General features: G+C 35.9%; 1 long non-coding RNA gene across 1 annotated transcript in view; it reads right to left on the reverse strand.

The window, feature by feature from the left end:
* Window positions 1-10,540: 10,540 nt before the first annotated feature.
* Window positions 10,541-21,519, reverse strand: part of Gm33203 — a 72,798-nt gene continuing 61,819 nt past the window's right edge. The window contains exon 4 of the long non-coding RNA XR_383678.1: window positions 10,541-10,665. This is a non-coding gene — a long non-coding RNA (predicted gene, 33203). The remainder of the gene's footprint in view (window positions 10,666-21,519) is intronic.

Below are 21,519 nucleotides of genomic sequence, written 5' to 3' on the forward strand. Positions count from 1 at the left end.
CTGAGAAAAAAAAGCTGATAAGCCTGTGTTTGCTGTTTTCTGCTTTTTGATTGTAGATGAGATGTGTTCATGTGTTCGGTGAAAACTGACTTACTCTGAAATGCTATAGATATGCATTCATATATCCTGTGACTACAGATAAAGAAATTTTTATTATAGAGAAAAAAGTAAAAGTTTCAATTTTATTACAATGCCATACAATAAATAAACCAATTCACATTTCTTTCTATTATGCCTTCACTATAGAAGCAAGAAAACAATTATAAAATGTCATCAAGATTGAAGAGCCAGATGCATTACTCAGTTGGAAGGTCTGCTGCTTATAGACAACAGAAATATCTCTAGTTTTCTAATTGAGCATTTAGAAAATTTTATCTAGAATCATCCTTTAAAATGCGATTTTAGTAGTAAAGTTTAATGATGATTGAGGAGTTTTTTGTTATTTTGATTAATACTAGTATCTGAAATATGCTTTAAATAGTGTTAAATAAGATATATGAAACCATGTAAAATTGTCATTTTAAGGAATAGGGTTTATATTGGAAATGACTCTAATGGTTTACTAGTGTGTGTGTGTGTGTGTGTGTGTGTGTGTGTGTGTGTATATATATGCAATAACTAATGAAAAAATTAGGGAATAAATTTAGAAGAAAAGGGTATATAGAAATGTTTGGAAGGAGGAATGGGAAAAGAAAGATGATGTAATTATATTATCATAAATTATAAATAAAAAAGAATGAAATTTGGATCTCTTCCATATACATATCTTTGGAGTAAATGTGGTTGCCTATAATTTGTTATCTGATCCCTATAATTTCAGTGATCAGATGACAAAGATAGAACTTTAGAGAAATCTAGCAATCTATGGTATCCTATCGAGTTAGTTCAGTGAACTCTGGGTACTTTTGAGAGACCAGGTCTCAGTGAATAAAGTGGAAGACAATCAAGGGAAGACAAGAGAAACCTGAGTGCTTTCTTGTTGACTAAGAACATAAAATCATCTGGAAACTGGCCATCTGGGCATGCCTTTGTCGATTATCTTTATTTCATTAATTGAGATGGAATGTGCCCAGTGTGGGTAGAGTCAAACCCTGACCAGGATGCAAACAAAAGAAAACAAAACCAAAAACTATCAAAAACCAAGCCAAGCCAAACCAAACCAAAAACTGAGTAGCAACAAGTATTCATTAATGAGCCGGTGCTCAGGGCCTTTGATCTCCTTCAGCCTTGGCATCTCTGCCTTGGTGTACTGTACAATTGATCTGTAAGCTTGAGTAAACTCTTTCTTCCCTGAGTTGTTTCCACTCGGGTATTTTATCACAGCAAATGGAACAGAAACTAGGACACTAGTGTTTTCTGAAAAAAGATTATCTTTATTTTAAAGTTTAATCTAAACTTTCAGTGAAATTTAGAGTTCTTTGGTGCATGTGTTCAGGGGCCATGTTAAGCACCCTAGTTGTGGTCACTGATGTGAGAAATGGATTGTGGCAGGAAGCAGATTGTGAAAATCAAACCTGTTTTACTCCTGGAGTAAGGTAAACAACTGCTGAACTTTCATCTTAAAAAGTGATTTTAAATTAATATATTGGCGGCATTTTGATCAATTATGTAAAATCTGATGGTTCTAGCCAACTGCTGTTATTTTATCAACATATTAGAAAATGTTGTGATGTTAAAATGATTTTGAACATAATATTTAAAACATAAAATCCAGCCTTGCCATGATTATTCGTCACCAATTCAAAGCACTTTTAAGTGTGATCTTCAGTTTACAGATTTAGATCCCTTCTATATCTCTGCTGTAGTGGTGTTAAAAAATGCCTCTATATCAGAATGAAGAAACGTAGGAACGAGTCATAAATCTTCATAGCAAAATTTTATTTTTTTGTTTTCTTTACCCAACTCTCTTTCTTTCTCTCTTTCTCTGTCAATTTCTCACTTTCTCCATCACTCCCACCCACCTCCCCTTGTAAACAATCCTCACAATTTGGTCCATTTGCATATAATCCAATATCCTGATGGTCAACAAAGTGTTGTGGAAGATTCACTTAATCCCTGCTCATGTACAATCAGTATAAAGACAAAAATGTCTATGATTAAAAGTTTTGCCCATGGTTTTGCATATAACACTCTTTCTACTGGGCCTAGGAAAACATCAAAATAATTACTTCCATCTCTATAGATAGAATATGATGTTTGTGTAGAATCAGATATATATATTCAACATATAGACTCCATAGTTTGCACAAAATAATTAATGTTCATTTTAATTGTTATCAAAGAGTCTAGAGCAGGATAAAGGGACTTCAGCATATTATTCATAATTACCCTGTGTTAACATGTAGGAGGAGATTATAATTATTTCTTTACCTGATTGGTTTTAATATTTGTTCCAGGTATTCTTTATGTTTTTTGAACTGGGCTTTGACATTCAATATGAAAGTGCTTCTCCAGATACAATATTAATTTAAATTGCCTGTCTTACAAGTTTTATAATTGAATAACTTTCTTTTTGTCATTGACTGGTGTCTTGACCATTTCAAATAAGTTTAATTAACATAAATTATTTTTCTTTTTATTAATGTATCATTGTATCCCTTCTCTCCAGCCCCTCCCAAATGACCTCGCTCCATCTCCTTCCATGTTCTTTGAACCCCTAAATCATTTTCCTCTGTTTCTTTGATTAGTATTGTTGGTCAAGCATAAATATATGCATAAATACATAAATAGAACCTTTTGAGTGTTGCTTTTGTGTATGTAATTTCAGGGATGACCATTTTGCATTAAATAATTAATTAGGAGTCTCATCAATGAATGAGGTGAATTCCCTTTCCCCAAGCCATATAGAATTGGTTGTAGGTCTTTGTTCCAGGGTGGAACATTGAAATCTTTTGTCAGTGCCTTAGCATGTCTGTTGATATGTCTGTTATTCAGGTCTTGTTTAGGTGGCTCCATTCTTAAGTTTTCAAGGTGTAACTCCTTATTGTTTCTAGGAGACACAATCTATAACAGAATTCCTGGTCCCCTTCTTCCACCATGTATCCTTTGTGTATCTATCTCAAATTCTTTTTATAATCTTTTATTTTTGTTCAATATCTGAATCATGACTTATTTCTATGTATGCTATATTTATATATTTTCTCTTGAAAAATATTTTTGTTTGCTAATTCTCATCTTTTTATGTCTCCCATCTACTTGTCTGTAATACACTATTTTCAAACATCTTGGTAATTATCTATGAATCATAATAATGCTTATATTTATTCATTTTTTATCTCTGTGAAGAATTTTCCACTTTTTAAAATCGTTTCTTTTTTTCTTAGTCCTGTTTATGGTTCTATCTGTGTTTATTTATTCATCCAGATTTATTCTGTCCTTATTCTGTAACCAAGGAAATGTATCTCTAATGGTATAATTTAGTTCTGTAATTTTTACTTACATTTGCAACAATTTCCATTTTGCTTTTATTTTGTATGGATTATTTTTTTGCTAAATATTGTTTTTATAGTCCTCCTTTGTACGTGTGTGATGCTATGTTTGGTGGTATTTACTTCTTTATTGAATTCTCTTTATCCTTTGCACACATTTTACTTGTTTTCTTTTTCTTCCTTCGTTCAAGCCTGCTCACATATGTTTATACTGGGATCTTTGTTATCTGGTGCAAATATACCTTTCACTCAATAAGAGCTACTGCTTACTTCACTGACACTTGGTGTGCGTGTGTGTGGAGTGTGTGTGCTGGGGATTAGTGAGAAGAACTGAGATGAACAGCATCTCAATTGAACACTCAGAGTTCTTTAAAATCTGATTAGTTTCCTGATTATATACCCCACTCCATCCAGACTGTGAAGGATGCTCAGTCTACGTGCTGTGTCGTTTTCTTTTATGTTAATTTCCTCAAGCAGAACTTACTCCTTGTCTATGACCTTTCAGACTGGGAACAGATGGAATGAATTTCCCTTGGTGTTCTGGGATATGGAGTAGACATGCATGGATAAACCTCCACTTTTCTTGGGAAAGAAAATACCTGTAAGCATCAAGGTCGCTGGTTTGCTAATTGATGTCTTTTGGCTCTTACCTTCACATAGGGAGGTATGTAAATTTCTAGTCTTGTTCACTAAAGAAGGAATAAATCAGTCTAACAATATGATTTAATACAGGAAGCCCAAGTTGTACAGGTAAAGCCCTATGCCATCCTATTGAGGTTGTATCCATTCTTCGATTAATAATAAAAATATATTTGGTCCTAAATGATGCTTTTTTTGACACTTTTCTAACATTCAGAGAATAGTTAAAGAATAAATGTTGTTACTTACTGGCAACTTCATAGCCTCCATTTAAATCTTCCTTGGTAGCAGTGTCTTGAAGACGTTGAAGCCTTTCTATGCCTCTTTTCTCAGTGAAGATCTTACAGTGATATACAAATACTTTACCCATGCAGTCTTTCATCATGTCCTGTTTCATTCATTATTATTTGTATTTTCAATTCCAATTGGTGGATAGAAGATGATACTTTTTATGTACCTTTATACAAATATCCTACTTATATATAATGGGAAAAATGGAAGAAACTGGTCACTATACAAAACTTTAATATTCTATTTCATATTTAGTACTTTTCAGCATGTGGCTGTACTTCTTTTATCTTATGAAGGAAGCGGGTAGATTTTGACTGGATATTGAATATAATTTTTCATTTTATTAATTGGTGTGTTTGGGGTATTCTAACATTTATTCTATAATACCAAATGCTTCCAGATACTACAAATTATGAAGACACTTAATTGGAAGATATTTATAAAGTCATTTTAGTGTTGTTTCCTAATCCTTATGAGAATTTTCATGCCATGATATTCAGATTACAAAAATGTTTCTTGTTTTAATACTTGTGTGCAAGCTTGTCTTGGCCCCACTTTGTTTTATTTCAACCAAATCATGCTTGCTTACACAAAGTGGGAGGACTCATTTCAAAAAGACCTTTTTGAACTGTACATTAGTATTCTGAGATGCTGAAATAAGCCAAGGATCAAAGACTGTGTTAAATAATTGACAAGCAATAGCCAGAGAATAAATAACACTCTAATTAGACACTCCTGGAAGGCTTAATTGTGTGACTCACCAAGGAATCCTATTACCTCAAAGGTAACTTATTAATGTTAATTATGATTTATTTTTATGTATCAGCAGGGACTCTAATAACAACACAGTCACACTAAACAAATAGGACACAGGAAGAAAAGTAAGACAAATAGACTACAGTGTGTAGTCACCTTTGTTTGACCTCCTGAATTTGGGGACATCCCTTTGGGGTGCTGGTTTTATCATTAGTCTTGCAGAACACAAAGGTATTGTCCTTAGGTGCAAAAGAGCTTTGACTTCTAATAATCTTCCAGTGTAATTTTGAATAAGAAAAATGTGAAGGCACTACAGGGTTCTAAAATTTTCAGCATTAGAGGAGAAAATTTAGGAGGAAGCAAATCACCTACAAGGTTACTGTATATTTCCAGAGTGCCTGGATCAAGAATATGAAGCTAATATAAATAATTTAATCACAGAGATCTCTAAGCAAGCTTGTTAGCTATCAAGGCCACATAAGGGCCTAAAAGGGAGAAAATTACCTTTTGTGTTCAGGCATTGCTGTTTGAAGTGTGAATATAAACCAGGTGAATGGGTAACTGGCTGCATAATATGCTGTGTTTCCTGGCAGAGCTCCAGGCTTTCTTGTCTGAGACAGGTACACTGGTTACTTTGTTGTCTAGACAGGCAGATGTCCACTTTGGGGAAGGATCCATGCATTCCTTTCTTTGTCTAAGAGAAAGTTCTCTTTCTCTCAGTTCATCTCTTCAACTACAAACAATGACAGCAAAGCCCACTGACTATTGCCTGTTTCCACCTCATTCATTGGGCTTCTGCTTGACATCCTGGACTGGTTCAGTACAGTTTATTATTCTAATTCTTGGCCTCAGTTGCCCAAAGCAAAACCCAGCCAAAAATTTAATAATATTTCCTGTTTTCATAGTATTCCATTGCTTAAAATAGTTATCTTTCTCACTGCTATATTGCTGCAGCACAATTCTTAGACATAGTAGGCATTCAGAATATGTTTTGGTGAATGATAAAAGAAATTACCACAAGCAACCTATGATTACTTTTATGTAAAAGTGACATATTTTGTTGTTGTTGTTGATTTCTTTGCTTGAAATCATTTCTCTAATGGTGCTATGAGAAACAATTAAATTTGGTGAGTAAAATATCTTGTTGAATTCAAGAATACTAGTTTTGAAAACTCTCTAGGCTCCTGTTTATGTTTTAGAACCTGAGACGAACTGTGTAGTGCTTGAGTCAATAACATTTCAAATTACAACAGTGTGCTAAAAATGTGTCACCTTTATCTTCTTGCCTTATTTTAGTATCTGTTTTAGAATGTAGATTTTTTTAAAAGAAAAATCTATTGATGTAAAACAACTCAAAATAAAGAAATAAATACTAGTTCAATATTTATATACTATTTTATTTTTAAATTTAAATACTATTATTCAAATGATTTTCTCAAATTCCAGACAACTATTAACAATAATATTTTTCAAACACAAAAAGTTTACTGTAATAATAAAACAGTCTCTATATTCAGAGTTTTTTATGCAATATATTTTTTTCTGTCTAGTTTCCAGTGTATGACCCTCTTGGTAAAACTTCTGCCTAGCAAATCTTAAGCCTAGCTCTCTGTGGAAATCCCCAATGGCTGATGTTCATTTGGACATACAATGTCTAAAACCAGAAACTGTATTAACAATAATTTTGATGTTTTAATTTAACTCAGTAATCATTCTTCTTCAGAAAGAGCAAATTAAAAATTACTCTGCTTTAAGTTCATTTCTGTATTTGTGGGGTTTCTCTGGAGTAGCAGAACCAGATAGAAAGGTTATTAGATTGGCTCCCACAATTGGTATCTGGGTAGTCTCAGATCAGTGCTCTGCATCCTTAAGAGACAAACAACCACTTTACTGCTCAGTGAAAGATTCTTAAAGCTTTGGAAGAAGGAGAACTGATGACAAAAATCACACAAAAATCATTTTGTAGCATTCCGACAGGAAATAAGCTTAATATAGCCATAAAAAATAAGCACTAAGCAACACCCTATAAAATAGCTTTTAAGTGGTGTTTGAGAGGTTCAGTTTATGAAAAACAAAGTAATGCTAAAGAACTGTGCTAGGATGGAGGATGGGAGGAGAGCATGAGCTGAATACAACCTAGGGTCCTCAACCAAGAAAAAGATCACTTAAGAAATGTAACCAAGAAGTGGGATATCATTTGAGATGTAAATCAAGGGAACGAATAATATTAATAAAAGAAAAAAGCTTAAAAAATAAAGAATACACAAAAATAAAATAAAAATAAATGTCCCAGGAGAAAGATGGGATATTCCCTAATGAAGCCCATTTTGGCTCCTGTTTTGGTAGTTTACAACATTGCAAAAGAATAGCAGATGCTCAGCAAATGTCAACAGCTAGATAATATTTCAACCTCAAAAGGACCACTTGATTTGGTCCAAATCCAAATTCACATTAATTTTAACTCACACATTACATTTTTCACAGACAAATGTAGGATAATATTCTACAAAGTGAGTGAAAATATAATAACGTTTGTTTAAAAGTGAAAAAAAAAGAACATATCCACAACTAGACTGAAACCAAGGCAGTGAAAGGTTTAATGAAAAGTACTATGTTAATTGTAATAACTGGCCATTAAATTATTTATTGTTGTATTAAACGTTAACATGAGAACAAGTTTGGAGAAGTTTGGAGTTCTCTTGTTTTTCATTTATATGGAAGTTGAAAATTCTTAGTACAGAACTTTTAATGTCTTTTTTCAAACGAGCAAGGTACTAAAAAGTGGTTTAAGCTTAGCTAACAGATTCTCTTTTTTTATGTCTACAACATGGATATGGTTAGTGTCTCGATTTTTCAAACCATAGCACCGCTCACTGTCACTCTGTGACTTGGTGTAAGATCAATATGTTGGGGACTACTTTATTTCTCCTGTGTACTTACCCAACCTTTAAATTAACTTTCCTAGTGGCAAGATTATTACTGCCTTGTTCTTTGAACCATCAGGTTACCAAGAGATGCTCTTTTATTTTGAGAACCAAACATTACTGAAAATTCATAAATTTTTGCTCTTCAAATGAAATGTATAAGCATTAACCCCAAGAGTGAATAGACTGCAGATCCAAAAGTGCATTTAATCATTAATTCCCTTTAGTTTTTCTTTTTATAGTCTCAGCTTACATTAATAGGACATTACTTTTCAAAATCTGTTATTTCTTCTTCTTGTGAAAAATTTAACAAATTGCCGTGAATCGCCATGTTGTTGAAATTTTGTGGCACCCTCTCCAAAAGAAGATGATTTGCTATTTTCTTCATGCTAATCTGTTAGCTAAATAAATGATTTGATTTTCTTTATTCAGTACTTCTGATTACAAAGATCAACTTATGAAAATCTTGTCCTCATAGCATCTTTGCTCCTGTCGACAGAAAATTGGAATACTCAAGGTCTATATAAGACGCATGGCTTTATTGTGAAACTTGTCTTGGGTCACTGATGATTTTTATAGACTGACTATTAATGAAAAACTTTTCTTCTAGTCCTTATCTAATAAGAATTGCAGGTGTTTCCGTCATAGGTAAATCAGATCTGATTCTAACTATTTGTAATTATAATTTCTTTTTGTCATAACATCACTTTTAAACCAAACTAAACTTGACAATACTTAAAAAAAAAGCAGTCTGTGAAATTATTTCTCATAGCAATCCTGAAAATCAGTAGTTTCCTGATCTTTTCACTAGTTCCTATAAAATGTTGCTAATAATAATGACAGTTAAGTGTCAGAGTTCTGTGAAGAGCACAGCCTAAATGATCATTTTTTAAAAACGTGATGTGGGCTCATGCTGAACCATAAAAATGAACTAGATTTTTCTCATTTAATTTTAAAACTAAATGATTCTTGCTGCAAGTTCATGGCTATTTTACCTTCCAAATTCCTAGTGGAGATTGAGTAGGTACATTTCAGATGTTTTGACCATCCCCTCAAGAATCAGGTCAGGGATTGTGATGGTTTGTATATCCTCGGACCAGGGAGTGGCACCATCTGAAGGTGTGGCCTTGTTGGAATAGGTGTGACCTGGTTGGAATGGGTGTGTCACTGTGGGTGTGGGTATAAGATCCTCACCCTCGTTGCCTGGAAGTCAGTCTTCCACTGGCAGCCTTTGGATGAAGACATTGAACTCTCAGCTCCTCCTGCGCCATGCCTGCCTGGATACTGCCATGCTTCCAACTTGATGATAATGGACTGAACCTCTGAACCTGTAAGCCAGCCCCAATTAAATGTTGTTTTTTTATAAGACTTGCCTTGGTCATGGTGTCTGTTCACAGCAGTAAAACCCGAACTAAGACAGGGATGGACACAGAACTTTGTAAAGAGCCACAAAGAGAATACTTAGGTAATATATCTGGGAGTCACCATCCTCTGAATCTCATACCACCTAGCCACTTTTGGTATGATTGATTTTGCAAGGTGTTTTGGTGACCTGTGTTTATTCTTTAATTCTTTTTGTTTGTTTGTTTGTTTTTTGAGACAGGGTTTCTCTGTATAGCCCTGGCTGTCCTGGAACTCACTTTGTAGACCAGGCTGACCTCGAACTCAGAAATCCACCTGCCTCTGCCTCCCGAGTGCTGGGATTAAAGGTGTGTGCCACCATGCCCGGCTTATTCTTTAATTTTTATACTCTTGACAGAGGAACTTTTTCATTCTTTTATAAAATGAATTGAATAAAATAAAACATTCTATAAAATGAGTTATATACTCAATATAAATGCTTGGCAAATACTAATTTAAAGTAAAGATACAGATGTTTTATCACTTATTATTTAAAATAAAATTATTTCAAAATCTACAAAGATGGCTTCTTGGATTTGGGTTTTGGTTGATGTTTGAGGAAAGCCATGCCAGGAAGAGGAAGCAGGTGGTGGAATGTTCTATGGTGAGACTATGCTGTTTGGTAGGGCAGCATTGTATAGGGATGGGGTTCACAATAAAAGGAAATATGTTTCTTCAGTTGGACATTAGTATTACTGAACATGTTTTTAATTGTCACAATTTGATAGAGGCAAATGCTATTGCTTATCTACTATTAGTGGAGAAGGGGTATAGTACAAAGTATTGTAAAATACACAAAGAATGATATGACCCAACATTTAAGCAGTGACAAGATTGAGAAATAACAACTGCAGATAAAAATTCAAGATGGAATCACCATTATACTGAAGAAAGAATTTTCTGTAGGTTTTCTTCCTCTTCAAAGAATGTAAAATAATCATATTATATATTTTATTATTAATTTTTTCCTCTTATTTTTTCACTGCCTACAATGGTCTCATGGAACTGACAATCTTTGCCTTTAAATTTGGAGTTGAAACAGGATGCTGTGTGGAAATCACTTCTTCCAGGGACTTGATATTCTGATTTTTCTTTTCTCAATGTCTAATCTTGAAAAGTCTGAAAAGACTCATTAACAGCCTCATGGCTAAGAAGGATGGATAGTTTATTCTACTTTAGTTCCTTGATTTTTGTTCTTTCTTTGAATGTGTGATTCTACTCCAAGACTGTAAGACAAAAGGATAAATATTAACATAATCCAAGGAAATATTGAGAAGACAAAGTAAGAAGCAAAATGTAAGTGCATAGCTAGAAGTCACTGTAACAGTGAACATATGTAGTGTGGGCAAGTGAAACTGAAATTAGAGTTCTTCTAACAAACTCATAGATGCCTACTAGAATATGATGACAGCTAGATTTATTTTTACCACTGACAGCTACTTTTATGCATTAAATACTGAAACAATTAGTTGTTAATATTTAGGTTATAGAACAACATTGCTTTTTTTTCATCTGTGAGCTTTCACACTATTCTCACATAATAGTATGGGTTTGTTGATATGTTACTGTCTGATATCACATACCACAAAACTTGTCAGGACACATTCTGTTTAAAAATTATACAACAGTTTATTAATCATAGTTTTTCCTGTAATGAAATAATTTTATGTGTGAACTAAAACATGAAGTATGGCTTAGGTTAATGTATTCATAATCTTATGGTAAATCCAATTAATTGTTTTAATTGGAATAACTTATTGGCTTCATTTTACTTCCAGCTTCTGAATTTTCATTCTTTGATTTTTTTCCTGTGGTGGGGAAAGCTTTATAACTCAGTAAAGTTTTAACATTTTTGGTAAAACATATAAGTCCTAAAAGGAAGATGGATCTACCTTAAAACATCAAGCAAGTGACCCAAAACTTGTCATTGTCCTTGTCTGTTTCATTGTAGCTAAAGCAATTGCTTTCCTTGGTCTTTACTCAGTAATATGCAAACAGACTCTTTTAAAGTGAGAGAAGAAAAAGATCACAGAGATCCTAGTAAGTTACCTAGAGATACATTATTAATCAGCTTCTTTTGTTGATAGTACATGATCAGTTTATTTATATTCTCTATGCCTGTGGATAAAACCAAGAGGGTAGAGGAGACTGAATAATGTCAGTAGTATTACAATAGCTCTCAGTTTCTGCTTCGTCACTTGAGAATTTTAGTACAGTACATGGCTGTTTCAGTAATTGCAGCACAGAAACATCTAGGGAAGATAGTTTCACATGTTTGTCTCTGTACCACCTGGTAAATAACGTGCACATGATCGAATCGCTAATAACTCTTTGAGGTGGTCTCTAACTACAGAGCACTTGTTAAGAAAAGAATGTATAATTCATTCCCTTATAAACAACAACAAAACCTATGAAGAAAATTTAACATGTTGCAGTTTCTCATTAAATTTTGGTATTTCCAGATTTAGTTATGACAGTCTTTTAATTGCTTTCATAAAATTTTTATGATCAAAACAACCCTGAGATTCCACCTCACACCAGTCAGAATGGCTAAGATCAAAAATTCAGGTGACAGCAGATGCTGGCGTGGATGTGGAGAAAGAGGAACACTCCTCCATTGTTGGTGGGATTGCAGGCTTGTACAACCACTCTGGAAATCAGTCTGGCAGTTCCTCAGAAAAAATGGACATAGTACTACCGGAGGATCCAGCAATACCTCTCCTGGGCATATATCCAGAAGATGCCCCAACTGGTAAGAAGGACACATGCTCCACTATGTTCATAGCAGCCTTATTTATAATATCCAGAAGCTGGAAAGAACCCAGATGCCCCTCAACAGAGGAATGGATACAGAAAATGTGGTACATCTACACAATGGAGTACTACTCAGCTATTAAAAAGAATGAATTTATGAAATTCCTAGCCAAATGGATGGAGCTGGAGGGCATCATCCTGAGTGAGGTTACACATTTACAAAGGAACTCACACAGTATGTACTCACTGATAAGTGGATATTAGCCCCAAACCTAGGATTCCCAAGATATAAGGTACAATTTGCTAAACACATGAAACTCAAGAAGAATGAAGACTGAAGTGTGGACACTATGCCCCTCTTTAGAATTGGGAACAAAACACCCATGGAAGGAGTTACAGAGACAAAGTTTGGAGCTGAGATTAAAGGATGGACCATGTAGAGACTGCCATATCCAGGGATCCACCCCATAATCAGCATCCAAACGCTGACACCATTGCATACCCTAGCAAGATTTTATCGAAAGGACCCAGATGTAGCTATCTCTTGTGAGACTATGCCGGGGCCTAGCAAACACAGAAGTGGATGCTCACAGTCAGCTAATGGATAGATCACAGGGCTCCCAATGGAAGAGCTAGAGAAAGTACCCAAGGAGCTAAAGGGATCTGCAAACCTATAGGTGGAATAATATTATGAACTAACCAGTACCCCGGAGCTCTTGACTCTAGCTGCATATGTATCAAAAGATGGCCTAGTCGGCCATCACTGTAAAGAGAGGCCCATTGGACACGCAAACATTGTATGCCCCAGTACAGGGGAACACCAGGGCCAAAAAGGGGGAGTGGGTGGGTAGGGGAGTGGGGGTGGTCGGGTATGGGGGACTTTTGGTATAGCATTGGAAATGTAAATGAGCTAAATACCTAATAAAAAATGGAAAAAAAATTTATGATTTGGGATAGAAGTAGTTATTATCAATTGCTTTTCACAGCGATGAAGGACAGTGAGAAGTCTGTTGTCTAAAAACTATTAAGAGTATTGAAACCATAGAAGAAAAACAGCTCACTAAGCAGGGCTCCTCTGTAACTGCATGGGCTACATACTCAATGCAACACAGTGGAAGATGTCAAAATCACTGCAAATGATGTGACCACTTAGAGAGATGATTTGTACATGGGAATTTCTGAGCATGTGTTTTTAATTATATTCATTTTTACATTACTCTTCAGTGCCTTCTGAAGGCACTGTTTTGAATGTGTGTGTCTATTGTGTGTGTTGTATGTGTATGTGTGTGTGTACATGTGTTTACATGTGTTTTGTGTATGTCTTTAAGATAAGAAGGATTAAATATTTGGGAAATAGATGTATAAGCTGAAGAGGGGATACAGGGAAAAATAAATAATGTTAAAACATCTTGAAAAAGCCACAGAGTTTCATGTGTTTAGGAAATTGTATCTTATATCTTGGGTATCCTAGGTTTTGGGCTAATAACCACTTATCAGTGAGTACATATTGTGTGAGTTCCTTTGTGAATGTGTTACCTCACTCAGGATGATGCCCTCCAGGTCCATCCATTTGGCTAGGAATTTCATAAATTCATTCTTTTTAATAGCTGAGTAGTACTCCATTGTGTAGATGTACCACATTTTCTGTATCCATTCCTCTGTTGAGGGGCATCTGGGTTCTTTCCAGCTTCTGGCTATTATAAATAATGCTGCTATGAACATAGTGGAGCATGTGTCCTTCTTACCAGTTGGAGCATCTTCTGGATATATGCCCAGGAGAGGTATTGCTGGATCCTCCGGTAGTACTATGTCCAATTTTCTGAGGAACCGCCAGACGGATTTCCAGAGTGGTTGTACAAGCCTGCAATCCCACCAACAATGGAGGAGTGTTCCTCTTTCTCCATCATCCTCGCCAGCATCTGCTGTCACCTGAATTTTTGATCTTAGACATTCTGACTGGTGTGAGGTGGAATCTTAGGGTTGTTTTGATTTGCATTTCCCTGATGATTAAGGATGTTGAACATTTTTTCAGGTGCTTCTCTGCCATTCGGTATTCCTCAGGTGAGAATTCTTTGTTCAGTTCTGAGCCCCATTTTTTAATGGGGTTGTTTGATTTTCTGAAGTCCACCTTCTTGAGTTCTTTATATATGTTGGATATTAGTCCCCTATCTGATTTAGGATAGGTAAAGATCCTTTCCCAATCTGTTGGTGGTCTCTTTGTCTTATTGACGGTGTCTTTTGCCTTGCAGAAACTTTGGAGTTTCATTAGGTCCCATTTGTCCATTCTCGATCTTACAGCACAAGCCATTGCTGTTCTGTTCAGGAATTTTTCCCCTGTGCCCATATCTTCAAGGCTTTTCCCCACTTTCTCCTCTATAAGTTTCAGTGTCTCTGGTTTTATGTGAAGTTCTTTGATCCATTTAGATTTGACCTTAGTACAAGGAGATAAGTATGGATCGATTCGCATTCTTCTACATGATAACAACCAGTTGTGCCATACTCAAGAAAAATGAAGACTGAAGTGTGGACACTATGCCCCTCCTTAGAAGTGGGAACAAAACACCCTTGGAAGGAGTTACAGAGACAAAGTTTGGAGCTGAGATTAAAGGGTGGACCATGTAGAGACTGCCTTATCCAGGGATCCACCCCATAATCAGCATCCAAACGCTGACACCATTGCATACACTAGCAAGATTTTATTGAAAGGACGCAGATGTAGCTGTCTCTTGTGAGACTATGCCGGGGCCCAGCAAACACAGAAGTGCATGCTCACAGTCAGCTAATGGATGGATCACAGGGCTCCCAATGGAGGAGCTAGAGAAAGTACCCAAGGAGCTAAAGGGATCTGCAACCCAATAGGTGGATCAACATTATGAACTAACCAGTACCCCGGAGCTCTTGACTCTAGCTGCATATGTATCAAAAGATGGCCTAGTCGGCCATCACTGGAAAGAGAGGCCCATTGGACACACAAACTTTATATGCCCCAGAACAGGGGAACGCCCGGGCCAAAAAGGGGGAGTGGGCGGGTAGGGGAGTGGGGGTGGGTGGGTATGGGGGACTTTTGGTATAGCATTGGAAATGTAAATGAGCTAAATACCTAATAAAAAATGGAAAGAAAAAAAAAGAAAGGAAAAAAAAAAAAAAAGAAAAAGCCACAGAGTAATCTACTACTCTTGAAAAGTCCTAAAATACATACATATGCAAAAAACTTTTCCTTATAATGAAGGAACAATACCTCAAATATATAAGATATACTAACAAATAAAACCCACAGTTAACTTTTTCGAAGTTCTCGGACAAAAGTGTTACATCTACAGACCCTCCAGATCTTGATGGTTAAGTCCCTATTGCTGTGTACATCAGATACTTGAATCATATTACCTGATGAAATCAAGATGGCATGCACCTGAAAGCTTCATCTCAATTGGCAAGCTTCCATCATACTATGTACATAGTACATAGTACATACTACACAGTCCATAGTACACAGTACACCGTAAATAGTACATAGTACATTGTACGTACTACATAGTAACTAGTACATAGTGCATAGTATATACTAGAACTACATCCATAGTACTACTTTTATCCTCTAATAGTATGTACAGTACCAGGAGCTGCTATGCATACTATTAGAGGAGAAAAGCAATTATTAATATAACACATATGTGAACCTTGTTAGCTATAATAATGTGATGCCTTACAAAAAAATGCCCAGATTCAGTAGTGGCACAGATGTTATGGGATCAACTAACTCTGATTGTATTTAGTCTTGTTCCAAGAAATGGAAAACATGCCTGAGTTCAAGTACCTGTGGCTACATAGGTCATGGGCCCTATCAGAAAAACCTACTAATTTTATTCCATTAAAGGAACATAGCAACCAAACAAAGCCTAATAACTTATTATAGTACTCATACATCAGTTTATCACTCAACCCTCATCGGATATGCTTCTATTTGTAGTAAATGGTAACTAGCATAAAATACCATAATTGGTCACTGAACAGAGAAGGGAAGAATTCAGAGTGTTCATCCCTAAGTGGAACATCTTTATCACACCTCTTCCATTACAGCACAGAGAGGAGGCAGAAAGATTGTAAATACCAAAGATGCTGAATGACTTCCACAAAACAGTGTTTTTCAGACTCAACAAAGCAGATGCACATATGGACTCTCTGTGGCTATGACAGCATGTTCAGAATCTGTACAAGCCCAAGCCATTTGAAAACGCAGCATGGAAAGGAGGAAGTGAGTACAAAGTCCTGCCATTAGCAGAAGAGCTACTGACATTCGATGGTTTTTGATTACTTGATTGGCATGTGTTCACAGAGACATGCTTGTCAGCATGTAAAAGTTGGCAATTTTTATCCTAATCACCACTAAGTTAATTGTGGAAATTTGAATAATAATGCCCCTGATAGGCTCACGTATTTGAATACTTAGTGATTCCTGGTTGGTGGAATGTTTAGGAAGAATTGGGAAATATAACTTGTTAGAGAAAGTGGGTCAATGAGGATAAGCTTTGAGGTTCCAAAATCTTACATCAAATCTAGTGTCTCCCTCTGCATGCTTCCTATAGATTAGGATGTAAGTTCATATCTACTTCTAGAGTGCCATGACTGCTTATCTACTACTATGACATCTTCCAAGGTGAACAGGGACTAACCTTCTGAAACTGAAAGCAAGTCTGCAATGATATGCTTCCTTCTATAGGCTGCATTACCACACTGTCTTTTCACAGAAATAGATAACATCTGATTTGTGTGATTTTCTCTGTAGTATAAAATATATTTCTGAACTTTAGCGCATTCTTTGCTCTCTCTTATGTTGTTTCTGATAGCTACTTTTGTTGCTAATCAAATTGAATTTTATATATCAATTAATGTAGCATCATTTTAAAGCCCAGTCCTTGTCACATGCTCATTCCTTTCTAATCTGATGATGGTCTTGTCTTTTAGTGAAGAGTATCCCTTCCTATTGTGTTGAGTAAACCTTCCTATTATTTTTTTTGGAATTTTAGTCTTATCTTTGGTTGTTTTATTGGATATTTTCTTTATTTACATTTCAAATGTTATCCACTTTCCAGGTTTCCCCTCAGAAAGACACCTTCCCCTTATCCCTGTCCCCCTCCATTCTTATTGTGATGAGTATCCCTTCTTATTGTGATGAGTATCCCTTCATATTGTGGTGAGTATCCCTTCATATTGTGGTGAGTATCCCTTCATATTGTGGTGAGTATCCCTTCATATTGTGGTGAGTATCCCTTCCTATGGTGAAGATACTTCCTATGGTGAAGAGTATCCCTTCCTATAGTGAAGAGTATCCCTTCCTATTTTGATGAAGTCCCTACCTATTCTGGTGAATATCCCTTCCTATTGTGGTAAGATTCCCTTCCTATTGTGAAGAGTATCCCTTCCTATTTTCATGACCATCCCTTCCATTCTTATTGTGATGAGTATCCCTTCTTATTGTGATGAGTATCCCTTCATATTGTGGTGAGTGAGTATCCCTTCCTATGGTGAAGATACTTCCTATTGTGAAGAGTATCCCTTCCTATTTTCATGACCATCCCTTCCTATTGTGGTGAGTATCACTTCCTATTGTGAAGAGTATCCCTTCCTATTTTGATGAACATCCCTTCCAATTGTGATGAGTATCTTTTCCTATTCTGATGAATATTTCTTCCAAGAACTTTTAATTCATCAAGTACTGATGATGAATGTTAAAGAGGTTTCTATTGTTTAGATTATGCACATAGTTGCTATAAAAACTTTGCTTGTATGGATATGATTTTTACTTTTTTGGGGAGAATATTTCAGAGAGGAATGATCAAACTATATGGCAATCCCATTTCTAAATGTTAAAGAGTCTTATATGATTTCCAGAGTTACAGTATCACTGAACGTTTTTACTAAAATGTGCAGAAGACTGTATTTGTACATACTCAGAAAACACACTGTGAGTCTGTTCTTGGTTTTTGAAGAATACTTTTTAGGTTGCCCCCTGGCACTGAGGAAACTCTCAGCTGGAACTGAGACAATGCCTCAAAGCAGAAACCCAAGTGTCAGGATGTTTTAACCAACTAAAATCTTCCAGAAGTTGGAATGTTTAAGCCTAAGCCAACAAAGTGCATACGTCAGAGGGCCCACCTTTTGAAAGTCTTGGGTTTTTCATGAGCTCACCATGATGCCTTATGCAAGCCCTAAAGGTCTGATGAAAGATAAGGATATATTTTTAAATTACTTTGTGATGATTTAAAGTCCACGATTTCAGAGCAAGCAACATTTTTCAAGTCTAAAAATGACTTCAAATGGTCTCCAAATAATACTATGATTATTGACTGTGACCATCCTTATTACAAATATTTTATGCCATGAGTTAGAGGCAAAACAGTAATAATAGATTCTTCAAAAACAAAAACAACAGCAAAAACCAAAAGCACAGGAAACAACTCATGATATTTTAATTATCTATTTAGTATAGTATTTATATGAAATTTTATACAGTCTGTTTTTACTATATGTATCTGATACTCTTTCATCACAAATATTAGAGTGGATCCCTCAGAGACATATTAAGAAACAGGAAATGAAACAAGGAAACCAATTTTATTTATTAATAAGCAGGAGGTTGAAAGTAGTGGTTAAAATTGCATTTTTAAAGCTAGCAGTGGATGTAATTTAGTTTATCATACTGGTTTCCTATTTTCATCTTCTCTTTACTGCAGGTAATTGAGAATTAGTCACATTTGTTATTTTTAGCACACCTTGATTTTGATCAGAAATGAAAATGAAACTATAAAAGCATTCCAAGAGAAACTATCAAAATTAATTTAGAATACTTTTTAAAATCAGGACTCCTGAATATTAGAGAACTTGTAAAATAATTGCATAAGTAAAATTATCAGGCAAGATTTGTTAGAGTTTATTATGTATTTTGTATTTGTTTGAATAGCATAGATTAAACCACTGACAGCAAAGAGCTGTCTTCCACACATCCTAAATCAAGTCCATTGCTGTTAAGAATAGGCACATTTGTCGTGTTTGTTTTATTACTAATCCTTGACTTTAATGAAGTGATTTTAGAGGCTCTGAAATATTTCCTGTTTTATCTCTAAAATTAATATAAACTCAAATTTCCATCATATGTCTTCTAAATGCATAGTTAAGCTTCTTAGGTTCAACTTGGGAAAAAAATACATTAAAGAGGTAATGATTGCTCTTCCTGGGTACTTTCCAAGTGAAAAGTGGGGTTTCTAGAGCTATTCCTTTATAAGAATTTAAATCTATATCCAGGCTGCTCCTTTGAAGGACATTTGAAATCTGAATTATAATACATTAGTCACCCTTGAAAACACAGGCAATTAATATACAGAAATACAAAATTCCCTAAGCAGTTAGTTTGTCCACAGCTCATTTGTAAATGTTTATAGGATCTATTCATGCTAAACTGCAATTTATCCAATCACTGATAACAAAACAAACCACCCTGTCACATTATACCTCAAGACGTCAGTGCTAAATTAAAACTCCTCTCCACACACATGTATCACATTTGATTGCAAATACTTAGAGATGCCAGGGTTTTCATCTCAATAATGAGAAAGAAAGTCACTACATTTTAGAAATCACTATGCCAGTTAATACATACCTATTTAACAAATTACTGTTTCCTTTGTTAAATTGATCTGCCAACCTCCCAAGAAATTTAACACATCTACCCACCATAATTTATTCATACAATACCACAGAGATTGCACTTATCACTTTAAATACACACTTGTACTTAAAATAATTGCAAAGCTCTCCTATCAGCACTGCAATATTTTTTTTTTTTGCCTTTTGTGCAAATCAATTATGTAACAACTTTCTACCACTGGAGGAAAGAATTGACTAAATTAAGAAGTAATATCTACTGCAAGTAAGCTTTCATAGGAATATGCAAATGAATTGCCAGTGTATTTGGTGAACACCTCAATGCTAATATTTTGTTTATTCTACTTTTAAAACTTTATTTTAGGACTGAAAAACACCTTTTATCCTTATTTATTAGATATTTTCTTCATTTACATTTCAAATGCTATCCCAAAAGTCCCCTATACCCTCAGTCCGCCCTGGTCCCCTACCCACTCACTCCTACTTCTTGACCCTGGCATTCCCCTATACTGGGGCATAGAAAGTTTGCTAGACCAAGCAATGATGACTGACTAGGCCATCTTCTGCTACATATGCAGCTAGAGACACGAGCTCTACCAGTACCTTTTATCTTTTAATCACACTTTGTTAGGTACTTCAGACTGCCAGAGTAATAGTGAATATGACCATCATTAAGCCAGAGACCTGGGATGGAGGAGTCCCCCCAGGAGTCAGTGCAGGGGATCTCTGCCTGAAAGAGTAACAGTGGGAAAACGGAGCCTGTAGAGGCCACACCCAGTAGCTAGGCAGGACATTAATCCACCCACAAAACTTTTGAGCCAAAATCTGTTCTGTCTAAAAGAAATTCAGGGACAAAGATAGAGCAAAGACTGAGGGAATGGCCACCCAATCATCTGCCCAACTTGAGGCCCACATCATGAGCAAGCACCAATCCCTGACAGTATTAATGATACTCTTGTGATATTTGCAGACAGGAGCCTAGAATAACTCTGAGAGGCTTCACCCAGCTGACTGAGACAGATGCAGATACCCACAGCCAAACATTGCATGAAAAACCAGGGAATCTTGTTGAAGAGACAGGGGAAGCATTGGAGGCCCTTAAGGGGATAGGAATTCCACAGGAAGACCAACAGAGGGATCTCACTTGGAACTTTAGGAGCTCCCAGAGACTGAGCCACCAAAGAAAGAGTATAAAGGGACTGTAACAAGGTCCCAGTACTTGTGCAGCTTAGTCTCCATGTGGGTCTCCCAACAACTGTAGTAGGGGCTGTCCTGTTTCTAAACCTGTTGCCTGTCTGAGGAATCTGTTTCCCAATAGGGCTGCTTTGTCTGGCCCCAGTGGCAAAGGTTGCACATAACCATGCTGAGACTTGATGTTCCAGGGTGAAAGGATACCCAGGGGTAGGGGAGCACCTCTCAGAGGAGAAGCAGAGGGGTTTGGGAGGAAGGACTCTGTGGGGGAACAAGAGGGGGGCAGCGATTGGAAGATTTGGATGGAAAAAAATCACAGCAGTGGTTAAAAATAAATAAATTAAACAAACAAAATTAGTGCAGGTCCATGATCCCAGGACCTAGGAGTTTGAGGCAGAAGGACTGGAAATTTGAGACCAATCTAGGCTCATAGTGAAGTGTTATCTCACCAGCCCTCCCTAGTTATGCAGAAAAAT

This window comes from Mus musculus, chromosome 14, assembly GCF_000001635.26.
Source record: "Mus musculus strain C57BL/6J chromosome 14, GRCm38.p6 C57BL/6J".
NCBI classification, from domain to species: Eukaryota; Metazoa; Chordata; class Mammalia; order Rodentia; family Muridae; genus Mus; species Mus musculus.